Genomic DNA, 15,572 nt, shown 5'->3' with positions numbered 1-15,572 from the left:
TGTCCAAAAGGTGGTTTGGGCGTGTCCAGCATCTGATTCAGGACTCTCCAGGAGGTGCTTTGGTGGTATCTGGCAGGCAGTCCAGGTGTGTCCAGCATTGGTTCCGGCATGTCCAGTGTGTCTTTCTAGAATGTCTGGACTTTGGTTCTGGGACGTCCAGCAGGCGATTCCAGTGTGTCTGGCACCTGGCTTCGGCATTTTCAGTAGGTGGTTCCTGCATGTCCACCACATGGTCCCAGCGTGTCCTGAAGGTGGTTCCAGCATGTCCAATAGGTATTTCAGTCCTGTCCAGCAAGTGCCTCAGTCGTGTCCAGCACCTGGTTCCAGCGTGTGTGACTCCTGTCTCTGGCATTTCTGGCAGGTGTTTCTGGTGTGACCAGCAGTTGGTTCATGCAAGTCTGGCAGGTGATTCAAGCGTGTCCAGCGGGTGGCTCTGGCATGTCAGGCAGTTGGTTCCACCTTGCCCAGCATGTGGTTCTGGAATGTCCATAAAGTGGTTCAGGGTGGTCTAGCAGATGGTTGAGGCAATTCATGCAGCAGCTGCAGGCTTGTCTGGCACCTGGTTCTGGCCTGTGCTGGACCTGTTTCTGGTATATCCGGCAGGTGGTTCTGGCATGTCCTGCACATGGTTTTGGTGTATCTGACAGGTGATTTGGACGTGTCTGGCAGGTGTTTCTGCCATGTCTGGCACCTGGTTCTGGTGTATTCGGCAGGTGGTTTCAGTGTATTTGGCACCTCGTTCCGGCATATCCAACAGGTGGTTCTGGTGTGTCAGGCAGGTGGTTCAGGTGTTTCTGGCATGTGATTCTGGTACGTCTGTAAGGTGGTTCTGGGGTGTCCAGTGGGTGCATCCAGAGTGTCTGGCAGTTGGTTCCGGCATGTCTGGAGGGTGGTTCTGGCATGTCTGAGTGGTGGTTCCAGTGTGTCCGGTGGGTAGTTCTGGCATGTCTGTTGGGTTGTTCCAGCGTATAAGAGGCCAGGTTCCGGCGTATCTGGCAGGTGATTTTGGCGTGTCCAGCAGGTTGTTCCGGCGAGTCAAGCAAATGGTTGCGGTGTGGCCCAGTAGGTTGTTCAGGCATGTGCAAAAGGTGGTTCAGGTCTGTCGTGAAGGTGGTTTCTGCACGTCTGGCACCTGGTTCTGGCATATCTGACATGTGGTTCCAGATGTCTGTAAAGTGGTTCAGTAATATCCGACTGGTGGTTCAGTCTTGTCTGGTGGGTTGTTCAGGTTTCTCTGGCTTGTGGTTCCGGCATGTCCTGCCAGTGGTACTGGCGTGTCATTCAGGTGGTGCCAGCATGTCCGGCAGGGGTTTCCTGAGTGTCTGGCATGAGTTTCCAGTGTGTCTGGAAGGTGGTTCTGATGTGTCAGGAGGGTGCTACCAGGGTGTCTGGCAGTTGGTGCCCACATGTCTAGTGGGTGATTCCAGCGTGTCCGGCAGGTGGGTACAGCGTGTCTAGGACCTGATTCTGTCATGTCGGATGGTGGCTTTGGCATCTTTGGGTGGTGGTTCCGGTGTGTCCAGCAGGAGATTTCAGCATGTACGGCACCTTTTTCCACCCTGTGTGGAAGTTGGTTCTGGTGTATTCAGGACCTGGTTCCGGGGTATCCAGAAGTTGATTTTGGCTTGTCTGGCAGGCTGTTCTGGTGTGTCTGGCAGGTGGTTCTGGTGTGTCTGGCAGGTGGTTCTGGCATGTCCAGCACCTGGTTCTTGTGTATCCGGTGGGTGGTTTCATGGTGTCCAGCACCTGGTTCTGCTGTATCTGACAGGAGGTTCCGGTGTGACTGTCAGGTGTTTCCAGGGTCTCAAGCAGGTGGTTCTGGTGTGTCTGACTGGTGGTTCAGCTGTGTTTGGCAGGTGGATCAGTGCTGTCCAGCAGGTGGATCAGTCATGTCTGGTGGTTGGTTTCAGCATATCTGGGGGTGGTTCCAGCGTTTTCAGAAGGTGGTTCTGTCATGTCTGTCAGGTTCTTCTGGCATGTCAGTCAGGTGGTTCTGGCATGTCGAGAAGGTGGCTCCATCATGTCTGGCAGGCGCCCAATAACCTGCATCCCTTGGCAGACAGTCCAGAACCACCTGCCAGGCACGCCAGCACCACCTGCCAGATAAGCCAGCACCAGGTGCCAGACAAGACTAAACCACCTTCCGGACAACTTGAACCCCCTGATGGAGAGGTCTGAGCCACCTGCCAGACATGCCAGAACCACCATCCCAACGTGCTGGAACAATGTGGTGGACATACTGGAACCACCTGCCAGACATGCCGGAACCATGTCCTGGGCACGCCGGAACCACCTGCTGAACAGGAAGGGAAAAGCTGACAGACAGCCCTGATCCACCCAACGGACATGCCATAACCACAGTCCAGACATGACAGCATCACCTTCTGGACATGACAGAACCACATTCTGGACATGCCAGAACCACTCCTCAGACACACCAGAACCACCCACTGCACACGACAGAACCACCTTCCAGAAACGCCAGAACCACCTGACTGACACACTGGAGCCACTTTACTGACACGCAGGCATCATCCACCGGACATGCCGGAACCACCTGCGGGACACGCTGGCACCACCTGCTGGTTACACCAGAATGAGGTGGCAGGAATGCCAGAACCAACTGCCACACAAGCCTGAAAAATCTGTCAGACCAGCCTGAACCACCGGCTGGACATGCCTCCATCACCAGGCAGACACACTTCATCCACCCGATAGACACGCCAGAACCAACTGCAGGACCCACTGGAACCACCTGCCAGACACACAGGAACCAAATTCCAGTCACATGGGAACCACCTGTCGGATACACTGGAACCAGGTGCCTGGTTCACTGAAACAACAAGCTGGATACGCCGGAACCAGGTGCCAGACATGCTGGAACCAGGTACCAAATATGCTAAACCCACCTTCTGAATATGCCAAAACCAGGTGCTGGACACTCCCAAACCACCTGCTGGACACAGCCAAACCACCTTTCGGACATGTCAGAACCACGTTTCAGAAACCCCTGAACCACGGGATGGCCATGTCTGGAACACGTGCCAGGTGCACCTGGCCTACCTGACGGACATGCCTCAACAACCTGCTGGACATGCCCGAACCCTCTGCCAGACATAATGAGATGATCCACTGGAAAGGCCAGAACCGCCCCGCAGACATGACAGAACCACCTTCCAGCCACGTGCTGGACACTCTGGAACCACCAGCCGGACAAGATGGAACCTCCTGCCGGATATGCCTTAACCACTGGAGGGACAATCTGGAACCACCTGCCTGGCACGCAGGATCCACCTGCCAGATATGCCAGAACCAGGTGCTGGACTCGCTGGAACCACCCGCTGGACTGGAGGGAACCACCACCCGGACACGCTGGAACCACCTGCTGGACAACCCTTAACCACCAGACAGACATGCTGGAACCACAGACCAGATATGCAGGAAGGTCATGCTAGACACAGCAGAGCCACCCGCCATACCTACCTGGACCACCTGCCACACACGCCTGAAGAACCTGCTAAACACTTCCGAACTGCCTCCAGACAAACCCAACCACCATTCTGACACGTCAGAAGCACGTTTCAGAAATGCCTGGACCGCGGGACTGCCATGCCTGTAGCAGGTGCCAGAAGCACCTGCACCACCTGATGGGGATGACAGAACAATCTGCCAGACATGCCGGAACCACCTGATGGACATGCAATAACTACCTCCCTGAGATTGTGGAATGACCTTTCGGACAAGCAGGAACCATGCCCCGGACACACAGTAACCACATGCAGGACACATTGATCCACCAGCTGGACACAAGTGATCCACCCGCCGAACACAGCTGAATCACCCATGGGACACACCAGAATCACCTGCCAGACATGATGGAACCACCTTCCGGACATGCTGGAACCACTCATTGGACACACCGGAACTACCCACTGGACATGATGGAATCACCTTCTGGGCATGCCAGAACCACCTGACTGACATGCAGGAACTAACTGACTGAGACACCAGAATCACCCGCCAGTCATGCCAGAACTCCTGCGGGACACACCACAACCCCCTGCCAGTTACAGCAGAACCAGCTGGCAGGAACACCAGAACTGGCAGATGGACAAGCCTGAACAACCTGCCGGAGCAGCCCGAATCACCCACCAGACATGACTGAACCACCTGCCAGACACGCCAGAACCACATGTTTGACTTGCCAGAACAACTTACTGGACGTGCTGAAATCACCTGACGGATACTCCAGAACCAGGCCACTTATATGTAGGAACCACACGCAGGACAAGCTGGAATGACCCGACGGGCAGCCTGAACCACAACTCAGACACACCGGAACCACCCACCAGACACCCCAGAGTCAGGCCCGGGACACAGCACAACCAACTGCAGGACATGTAGGAATCACCTGTAGGACACACCGGAACCACCTTAAGAACATACTGGAACCACATGCCAGACACACAGGAACCACCTGCCAGACACCATGGAACCAACTGTCAGATACGCTGGAACCAGGCACCTAATACACTGAAACCACCTGCTGAATACACCAGGACCATGTGCCAGACACGCCGGAAGCATGTGATGGATACACCAGAAACAGGTCCAGCACAGGCCAGAACCAGGCGCAGGACATGCCTGAAACACCTGCCGGACACACCTGAACCACATGCTAGACCAGCGTGAATGACTTTATGGACAATCCGGAACCACATGCTGGGCACAAGAGAACCAGGTGCCCAACACACCAGAACCACCTGCTGGACACGCCTGAACCACCGGCCAGTCTTGTAAGAATCACCTGACAGATGCACCAGAACCACCTGCCGGATACGCCAGAAACAGGTGTCGCACATGCCAAAACCAGGTGCCGGACATGATTAAACCACTTGCAAGACACGCCAGAACCAGGTGCCGGACATGCTGGAACCACCTGCCACACATTGAAATCACCTGCCAGATATGCCAGAACCATGTGCCGGACATGCCAGAATCGCCTACCAGACATGCTGGGACCATCTGTTGGATACACTGGAACCAGGTGCCTGATTTGCTGAAACTACCTGCCAGACATGCCAGAAGCTGGTGCTTGACATGCCAGGACAACCCACAGGACACGTCAAAATCACCTGCATGATACCCAGCAACCATATGCCAGATATAACAGAACCACCTGCTGGACATGCCAGAGCCACCTGCTCGATATGCCAGAAACAGGTGCCCCACAAAACAGATCCACCTGCCAGACAAGACTGAACCATCTGCTGGTGGGGCCTGAACCACCTGCCAGACATGCTGAAATCACCTTCCGGATGCGCCAGAACCATCTGTTGCACACACCAGAACCACCACCAGAAATGTGTGACACACCTGCCTGACACGCTGGAACTAACTCTCAGACACATCAGAACCATCATCCAGACACTCTGGAAGCACCCACCAGAGATGTGAGAATCACGTCCAGAACACGCTGGAGGCACCTGCAGGACACGCCAGAACCACCTGATTCACATGCCAAAATCACCTGCCGGATACGCCTGAACCACTTGACGGACACTTGAGAATTACATGCCGGTCATGCCAGAACCATCTCTCAGATATGCCAGAACTGGTGCCAGACACGCTGGAACCACCTTCTGGACAGACCTGAGCCAACTGTCAAACACGCCAGAACCACCTGCCTGACTCGCTGGAACCACATGCCAGACATGCCAAAATCATCTGCCAGATATGCTGGCACCAGGCCCCTTATACGCCAGAAAAAACTGACAGACGTGCCAAAACCACCTGTCGGACACAGTGGAACCACCACACAGACATGCAAGAACCACCTGCCAGACATGCCGGAAGCACCCACCGGACATGACGGAACCACCTACAACCACCCTCCTGACAAACTGGAACCACGACTCTGACATGCCAAAATCACCTGCCAGACACGCCAGAACCAACTCCCGGACACGGCAGAAGCACCCAATGGACATGCCGGAACCACCACTCAGATATGCCAGAACGACCTGCCAGACAAGCTGGAACAAACTGCCAGACATGCCAGAAGCACCTTCCAGACACACTGGAACCACCTTCCAAACGTACCAGAGCAACATCCCAGACACACAGGAACCACCTGACAGATACTTCGAACCACCTGTTGGCTATGCCAGAACCAGGTGCCAGATACACTGAAACCACCTGCTGAATACACCAGAACCAGGTGCCGGACACGCCACAAACACCTGCCAGACAGGCTGGAACCACCAGCCTAACACGCCAGAACAACCTGCCAGACATGCTAAAATCAGCTGCCGGACATGCCGGAACCAGGTCTGGACACGCCAGAACCAATTTCCATAAAAGGCCGGAACAACATGCCAGACATGCTGGAATCATGCACCGGACATGCAGGAACCAACTGCCAGACACGCCGGATTCAACACCTGGACACGCTGAAAGCAGTGACCAGACATGAGGGAATTAGGTCCTGGACACACCATAGCCACCTGGTGGACACACTGGAATCACCTGCCGGACATGTGGGAACCAACACCAGGACACACCGGAAGCACACAACAGACATGTCGGAACCACCTTCCGGACATACCAGAAACTCATGCCAGACACACAGGAACCCCCTCCCTGGCATGCCAGAACCACCAGAATGGCACGCAGGTACCATCGGGTGGACATGCCGTAACCACCAGCCAGAGAAAACTGAACCAGCAGCCAGATACGCCTGAATCACTTGACGGATACTCCGGAACCACATTCCGGGCATGCCAGAACCACCTTTCAGATATGCCAGAACCAGATGCTGGACACGCTGGAACCACCTTCCAGACAGGCCTGAACCACCTGCTGGATGTGCCTGAACCATCTCCCAGACACGGTGGAACCACCTCCTTGGCTCACCAGAACTACCTGCTGAACATGCAGAAATCACCTGACAGATATGCCAGAACCAGGCTCCTTAAACTATGGAATAACCTGACAGAAATGCTGGAACCAACCCCCAGACACACGGGAACCACCACTCAGACACTCTGGAACCACCTGCCAGACACGCCAGAACCAACTGCTGGACACGCCGGAAGCACCCACCGGACATGCCGGAACCACCTTCTGAATGTACCAGAACCACATGCCAGACACACAGGAACCTCCTGCCAGACACGCTGGAACCACCTGTTGGATATGGCAGAACAAGGTGCCGTGTACACTGAAACCACCTGCCAAATACCCCAGAACCAGGTGCCAGACATGGCAGAACCAGTAGCCGGACATGTACAAATCACCTGTCGGATACACCAAAACCATGTGCCAGACACACCGGAAGCACCTCCTGGACACGCCGGAGCCATCTGCCAGATATACCAGAAACAGGTCATGCTAGGCCAGAAGCAGGTCCCAGACAAGCTTGCAGCAGATGCCGGACTAGCCTGAACAACCTGCTGTACAAGCCTGAACCAACTGCTGGACCAGCCAGAGCCACTTTATGGACATTCTGGAACCACATGTTGGGCATGCGGGAACCACATGCTCGACACACCAGAACCACCTGCTGAACATGCATGAACCACCTGCCAGCCTTGCGTGAACCACCTGCCGGACACGCCGGAACAGCCTGCCAGATACACCAGAAACAGGTGTCACACACACCAGAACCAGGTGCTGGACATGACTGAACCACCTGCCACACAAGCCTCAACCACTGGCTGGACAAGACTGAACCACTTGCCGGACACACCATCATCATATTCAGGACGTGCCAGAACCATCTGGTGGGCATGCCAGAAGCACCAGCTGAACATGCCAGAGCCAGGTGCCAGACACGTCGAAATTGCCTGCTGGGCACACCAAAATCACCTACTGAATATGCCAGAACCAGGTCCCGGATATGCCAAAAGCAACTTCCGGACAGGCCAGAAAAACCTGCCGGACATGCTGGAATCATCATTCAGGCATGCCGCAACCACCAACCTGACATGATGGAATCAGGCCCTGGACACATCATAGCCACCTGCCGGTCATGCCGGAATCGCCTGCCAGACACGCAGGAACCAACTGCCAGACACCCCGGAAGCACCCACCAGACATGTGGGAACCACCTTCCTGACATACGGGAAACTCATGCCAGACACAGAGGAACCCCCTGTCTGACATGCTGGAACTACCTGAACTATATGCTGGTACCACTGGCTGGACATGCCAAAACCACCTGCAAGACAAAATTGAACCACCTGCCATACAAGACTGAACCACCTGCCAGATACGCCTGAACCATTTGACGGACACTCTGGAACCACATGCCACGCACGCCAGAACCACCTCTCAGATATGCCAGAACCAGTTCTGGACATGCCAGAACCACCTTCAGGACAGACCTGAAATACCTGATGGACACCTGAACCACCTGCCAGAAATTCCGAAATCACCCGCCAGATACGCTGGAAGCAGAACATTTAAATGTCAGAAAAACCTGACAGACATTCCAGAACCACCCGCCGGACACAGTAGAACCACCATACAGACATGCCAGAACCACCTGCCAGACACACAGGAAGCACCCACTGGACACGCCAGAACCACCTGGAACCACCCACCAGACACACTGTAACCACCAATCAGAGACACTGGAATCATGTGCAAGACATGCCGGAACCAACTCCTGGACACACCAGAAGCACCCAACGGACATGCTGGAACCATCTTCCGAACATACCAGAACCACACGCCAGATATACAGGAACCATCTGCCAGACACGCTGGAACTACCTGTTGGATATGCCGGAACCAGGTGCCAGATGCACTCAAACCACCTGCCGAATACACTAGAAGCAGGTGCTGGACATGCCAGAAACACCTGCCAGACAAGCCAGAATCATCTGCCAAACACGCCGGAACAAACTGCCGGACATGCCAGAACCAGTTTCCATAAAAGGCTGGAACAACCTGCCAGACACGACAGAATCACCCACCGGATATGCAGGAACCAACTGCCAGACATGCTGGAACCAACCTCTGGACACTCTGAAGTCACCAACCGGACACGACGGAATCAGGTCCTGGACGCACGGTAGCCACCTGCCTGACATGCCAGAACCACCTTAAGAACGTATCAGAACCACATGCCAGACACACAGGAACCACCCGCCAGACACCATGGAACCAACTGTCAGATACCTGCCTGACACGCTGGAACCAACTGTCGGACACGTCGGAACCATCATCCGGACACTCTGGAACCACCCACCTAAGATGCGAGAATCAGGTCCAGAACACACCAGAAGCACCTGCAGGACATGCCAGAACCACGTGACTCACATGCTGAAATCACCAGCTGGATATGCCTGAACTACTTGACAGACACTCCGGAATCACATGCCGGGAACGCCGGAAACGCCTGTCAGATGTGACAGAACCAGGTGCTGCACGTGCCTGAACAACCTGCCGGACACGCCAGAACCACTTGAATGACATGCCGGAACAACGTGTTGGAAATGCCAAAATCATCTACCAGGTACGCTGGAACCAGGTCCTGGATACACCAGACCCAATGTCTGTAAATGGCCGGAACAACCTGCCAGACATGCCAGAATCACCCATTGGACATGCGTGAACCAACTGCCGGACATGCCAGAACCAACACCTGGACATGCAGAAAGCATCAACCAGACACGACAGAATCAGGTCCCAGACAGTCCATAGCCACCTGCCGGACACGCCGGAATCACCTGCCAGACATATGGGAACCAGCATCAGGACACACCGGAAGTACCCACCAGACATGTTGGAACCATGTTCCTGACATACCGGAAATTGATGCCACACAAGAACCCCCTGCCTGTCACTCCAGAACCACCTGAATGACACCCCAGTACCATCGGCCTAACATGCCATAACCACCTGCCAGAGAAAACTGAACCACCTGCCAGATAAGACTGAACCACTTGCCGGACAGTCCTGAACCACTTGCCGGACACTCCGGAACCACATGCTGGGCATGCCAGAACCTCCTGTCAGATATGCCAGAACTAGATGCCAGACACGCTGGAACCACCTTCCAGAGAGACCTGAAGCACCTACTGAACATGCCTGAACCACCTCCTTGACTCGTCTGAACCACATGCTGGACGTGCAGAAATCACCTTACGGATACGCCAGAACCAGGCCCATTATACAACAGAGCAACCTGACCAAAATGCATGAAACAACCCCCAGGAACACTGGAGCCACCACTCAGACACTCTGGAACCACCCGCCAGACACGCTGGAACCAACTACTGGACACACTGGAAGCACCCACCGGACATGCCGGGCCCACCTTCTGAACGTACCAGAGCCACATGCCAGACCAACAGGAACCTCCTGCCAGACATGCTGGAACCACCTGTTGGATATGCCAGAACCAGGTGCTGCATACACGGAAGCCAACTGCCAAATACCCCAGCACCAGGTTCCGGACATGGTCGAACCAATGCCGGGCACATCAAAACCACCTGTCAGATATGCCAAAACCATGTGCTGGACACATCAGACACACCTCGCAGGCATGCTGGAGCCATCTGCCAGGTACACCAGAAACAGGTCCTGCTATGCCGGAACCAGGTGCCAGACAAGCCTGAAGCAGCTGCCGGACTAGCCTGAACCACCTGTTGGACCAGCCTGAATCAACTGCTGGACCAGCTTGAACCACTTTACAGACATTCTGGAACCACATGCCAGGCACGCTGGAACCAGGTGCCCAAAACGCCAGAACCACTTGCTGAACACGCCGGATAAACCAGAAACATGTGTCACACACGTCAAAACCAGGTGCTGGACAAGCCTGAACCACCTGCTCCACACAACTGAACCACCTGCTGGACAGACCACGTCCATCTTCAGGATGCACCAGAACCATCTGGGGACATGCCGGAACCACCTGTGAGATACGCCAGACACAGCTGTGACACATGCCGAAACCAGGTGCTGGACATGACTGAACTGTTTGCTGGAAACGCCTGAACCACTTGATGGACACTCCGGAACAACATGCTGGATACACTGGAACCACCTGCTGGACAAGCCTAAACCACCTGGTGGACATGCTGCAACCACCTTCCAGATGCACAGGAACCATCTGGTGGACATGCTGGAACAACCTGCCTAACATGCCGGAACCAGGTGCTGAACACACTGGAACCACCTGCTGGAAACCCCTGAACCACAGGCCAGACATACTGCAAGGACACAATGGACACGCCGGAACCAATTGCTGCACACACCCGGACCACCTGCCGGGCACACCCATAGCACCTCCTAGAGAGGCCTGAATCAGCTGCCGGACACGCCCAAACCACCATTTGGACACTTCAGGACCACGCTTCAGAAATGCCTGTACCACGGGACAGCCATGTCTGGACCATGTGCCGGATGCACCTGGACCAGCTGACAGACATGCCTGAAAAACCAGCTGGACACGCCAGAACTACCCACTGGACATACCAGAACCATCCACCGGAAGTGCTTGAACCACCTGCCTGACACGCTGGAACCAACTGCCAGAAACGTCGGAACCACCACCCCGACAATCTGGAACCACCCACTGGAGACACCAGAATCAGGTCCCGGACATGCTGGAAGCACATTCTGGACATTCTGGACCCACCTTCGGTAACCGCCTGAATCACCCACCAGATACAATGCAACCACCTTATGGACACGCTGGAACCATCTGTCAGATTCAGCGGAACCAGGTGTCGGACACCATGAAACCACCTGTCTGATACACCAGAACCAGGTGCCAGACACAACAGAACAACCTGCCGGACACGCTGAAATCACCTGCCACATACGCCAGAACCAGGTCCTGGAGAAACCTGCCAGACACAATGGAACCACCACCCAGACACGCTGAAACCACCAACGCGATTCTGGCAGTTCCCACAGGGAGTTCCAGCATGTCTGACAGGTGCTTCCGGCGTGCTGGGACCTGATTCTGCCATCTCCGGTGGGTGGTTCCAGAGTGTCCTTGTGGTGGTTCTGATGTGTCCGGCAGCTGGTTCCAGCATGCCTAGTATTTGGCTCCAGAATGTCTGTAAAGTGGTCCTGGCTGGTCCAGCAGGTGGTTCAGGCTAGTACGGCAGCTGCTTCAGGCTTCTCCACACCTGGTTCCCGCCTGTTCTGGACCTGTTTCTGGCATATCTGTCAGATGGTTCTAGTGTGTCTGGCAGATGGATTCGGCATATTCAGCAGGCGATTTGGCCGTGGCTGGCAGGTGTTTCCAGCGTGGCCGGCAACTGGTTCTGGCATATTCGGCAGGTGGTTTCAGTGTATCTAGCACCTGGTTACGCTGGAAGTGACAGGTGGTTCCGGCATGTCTGGCAGGTGGTTCTGGGGTGTCAGGCTGGTGATTCTGCCGTGTTTCACGGGTGGATCAGTGCTGCCCATCAGGAGGATCAGTCATGTCTGGCGGTAGGTTGTGGCATATCTGGGGGTGGTTGCAGCGTGTCCAGAAGGTGGTTCCGTCGTGTCCAGCAGGTGGTTCTAGCGAGTCAAGCCAGTGGTTCCAGCATGTATAGCAGGTGGTTCAGGCATGTCTATCAGCTGATCTAGGTGCATCCTGCACGTGGTCCAGGCATGGCCGTCCCATGGCCCAGGCATTTCTGAAACGTGCTTCTGACGTGTGAGAAAGATGGTTTGGGCGTGTCCAGCATCTGATTCAGTCCTCTCCGGGTGGTGCTTTCGGGGTGTCCAGCAGATGGTCCGGGTGTTTCCAGCAAGTGGTTTGGCATGTCCAGCATGTCCATCGAGTATGTCTGGCCTGGCGTTCTGGCACGTCCAGCAGGCGGTTCCAGCCTGTCCAGCACCTGGCTCAGGCATGTTCAGCAGGTGGTTCCAGCATGTCCACTATATGGTTCTGGTGCATCCTGAAGGTGGTTACTGTGGGTCCAGCAGGTGGTTCAGGCTTGTCCGTCACTTGGTTCAGTCGTGTCCAGCACCTGGTCCCAGCGTGTGCGACATCTGTTTCCAGTGTATCCAGCTGGTGGCTCCAGTGTGTTCAACAGGTGGTTCAGTCATGTTCGGCACCTGGTTTCTGCATGTGTGATGCCTTTTGCTAGCATATCCAGCAGGTGATTCCAGCGTGTCTGGCAGGTGGTTCAGGCACATCCAGCAAGTGGTTCTGGCCTTAGGGCACCAGGTTCTGCCGTGTCTGGCACCTGGTTCTGGCATATCCTGCAGGTGGTTTCAGTGTATCCAGCACCTGGCTCCGGCATATCCAACAGATGTTTCTGGCATGTCTGGCAGCTGCTTCAGGTGGATCTGGCAAGTGGTTCTGTTACATTTGGAAGATGGTTCTGGCGTGTCCGGTGGGTGCTTCTGGCATGCCCAGCAGTTGGTTCCAGCATGTGTGGCTGGTGGTTCCGGCATGTCTGTTTGCTGGTTCCAACGTTTCCAGTGGGTGCTTCCGGGGTGTTCGGCAGTTGGTTCCCGCATGTCCAGTGTGTGATTCCGGTGTGTCTGGCAGGTGGCTACAGTGTGTCTGGAATCTGATTCCGTCATGTCAGGTGGTGGTTTCAGCATGTCTGGGTGGTGGATCCTGCGTGTCTGGCAGGTGATTTTGGCATGTACCGCTGGTTTTTCTGGCCTGTGCGGAAGTTGGTTCTGGCATATTCAGGACCTGGTTCCGGTGTATCCGGCAGGTGAATTTGGTGTGTCCAGCAGGTTGTTCCAGCGTGTCTGGCAGGTGGTTCCAGTTTGTCCAGCAGGTGGTTCTGGCATATCCAGCATCTGGTTCTGGCATATCCAGCAGTTGGTTTCATGGTGTCCGGCACCTGGTTCCGCCATATATGAGAAGTGGCACCGGCGTGTCTGGCAGGTGTTTCTGGGGTGTCAGGCAGGTGGTTCCAGTGTGTCCGGCCGGTGGTTCAGCCGTGTTTGGCCAGTGGATCAGTGCTGTCCAGCAGGTGGATAAGTCATGTCAGGTAGTTGGTTGCAGCACATCCGGAGGTGGTTCTGATGTTTCCAATATGTGGTTCTGACATGTCAGTCAGGTGGTTCCAGGTGACCGGAAGGTGGTTCCATCATGTCCTGTGGGTGATTCCACCGGTTCCCGCAGCTGATTCCAGTGTGTCCAGCAGGTGCTTCTGGTGTGTCCAGGACCTGATTCTGGCATCTCCAGTGTGTGGTTCCAGAGTGTCCAGGTGGTGGTTCTGACGAGTGCAACATTTGCTTCTAACATGTCAGGCAGGTGGTTGAGGTGTTTCCGGTGGATGGTTCCAGTATATCCGGCATGTAGTTCTGGTTTGTCCGGCAGGTTGTTCAAGCATGTCTGTCAGCTGGTCCAATTGCATCCGGCACATGGTCCTGGCATGGCCGTTCCGTGGTCCTGGCATTTCTGAAACATTGTTCTGACGTGTCCGAAAAGTGGTTTGGGCATGCCTGGCATCTGATTCAGGCCTCACCGGGAGGTGGTTTGGTGATGTCTCCCAGGTGGTCTGTGTGTGTCCGTCAAGTGGTTCCAGCATGTCCAGCGTGTGCTTCCAGAATGTCTGGACTCTGATTCTGGGATGTCCAGCAGGCGGTTCTGGTGTGTCCAGCACCTGGCTGCAGTGAGTTCGGCAGGTGGATCTGGCATGTCCACCACATGGTTCTGGGGCATCATGAAGGTGTTTCCGGCATGTCTGGCAGTTGGTTCAGTCATGTCCAGCACCTGATTCCAGCGTATGTGACACCTGTTTCTGGTGTATCTGGCAGGTGGTTCTGGCATGTCCATCAGTTGGTGCATGCAATCTGGCAGGTGCTTCAGGTGTGTCCATCCGGTGGTTCTGCCATGTCGGGCGCCTGGTTCCAGCGAGCTCGGCATGTGATTCCGGAATGTCTGTAAAGTGGTTCAGGCTGGTCCAGCAGATGGTTCAGGCTACTCCTGCAGCAGCTGTAGGCTTGTCTGGCACCTGGTGTCAGCCTGTGCTGGACCTGTTTCTGGCATATCCAGCAGATGGTTCCGGCGTGTCCGGCACATGATTTTGCCATATGAGACAGGTGATTTGGACGTGTCTGGCAGGTATTTCTTCCATGTCCAGCACCTGGTTCTGGCGTATTTGGCAGGTGGTTCTGGCCTGTCCGGCAGCTCGTTCAGGTTTGTCTGGCATGCGATTCTGGTATGTGCGGAAGGTGATTCTGGTATGTACATTCAGTTCTTCTGTCATGTGCAGCAGTTGGTTCTGACATGTCTGCTGGGTGGTTCTGGTGTGTCTGAGTGGTGCTTCCAGTGTGTCCAGAGGGTGGTTCTGGCATGTCTGTCGGGTTGTTCCAGCATATAAGGGGCCTGTTTCCAGTATATCCGGCAGGTGATTTTGGCGTGTCTGGCAGGTGGTTCAGACACGTCCAGCAGGTGGTTCAGGTGTGTCTGGAAGGTGGTTTCCGCACGTCCATAACCTGATTCTGGCATATCTGACATGTGGTTCCAGCATGCCTGGCATGTGGTTCCAGATTATCGGTCAAGTGGTTCAGATGTATCCAGCAGGTGGTTCAGTCTTGTCTGGCAGGTGACTCAGCCTTGTCTGGCAGGTGATTCCAGCCTGTCT

This window comes from Equus caballus, chromosome 21 (assembly GCF_041296265.1).
Source record: "Equus caballus isolate H_3958 breed thoroughbred chromosome 21, TB-T2T, whole genome shotgun sequence".
Lineage (NCBI taxonomy): Eukaryota > Metazoa > Chordata > Mammalia > Perissodactyla > Equidae > Equus > Equus caballus.
Note: the sequence above shows the minus strand (reverse complement) of the source record.